Below are 286 nucleotides of genomic sequence, written 5' to 3'. Positions count from 1 at the left end.
GTTTCTGCAGAGCGACTCGAAGCTTGCGCGGGAAGTCCAGCTTGACTAAAACCAAGAGGGGACCGACACTGTATCAGCCCGAGCGTCGTCCGCTCCGCGGGACTGTTTCATTTTGAGTTTGCAACTGGGTTTTTCAGTGAGCTTTTTTCCTTCCCGAAATCTCATGGCTTCCACAGCAATTAGACATTTTCTTCGCCCGCCCCCTTCCCTGCCCTTTCTTTACATATAGTAAATTGGCTACTAATTCCTCCTGCTATTTATAAGGTCGGAGGTGCCCCAGACGTTG

The sequence above is a fragment of the Tupaia chinensis genome, unplaced genomic scaffold (assembly GCF_000334495.1).
Source record: "Tupaia chinensis unplaced genomic scaffold, TupChi_1.0 Scaffold150288_1, whole genome shotgun sequence".
Taxonomy (NCBI): Eukaryota; Metazoa; Chordata; class Mammalia; order Scandentia; family Tupaiidae; genus Tupaia; species Tupaia belangeri.
This window is presented reverse-complemented; position numbering follows the sequence as displayed.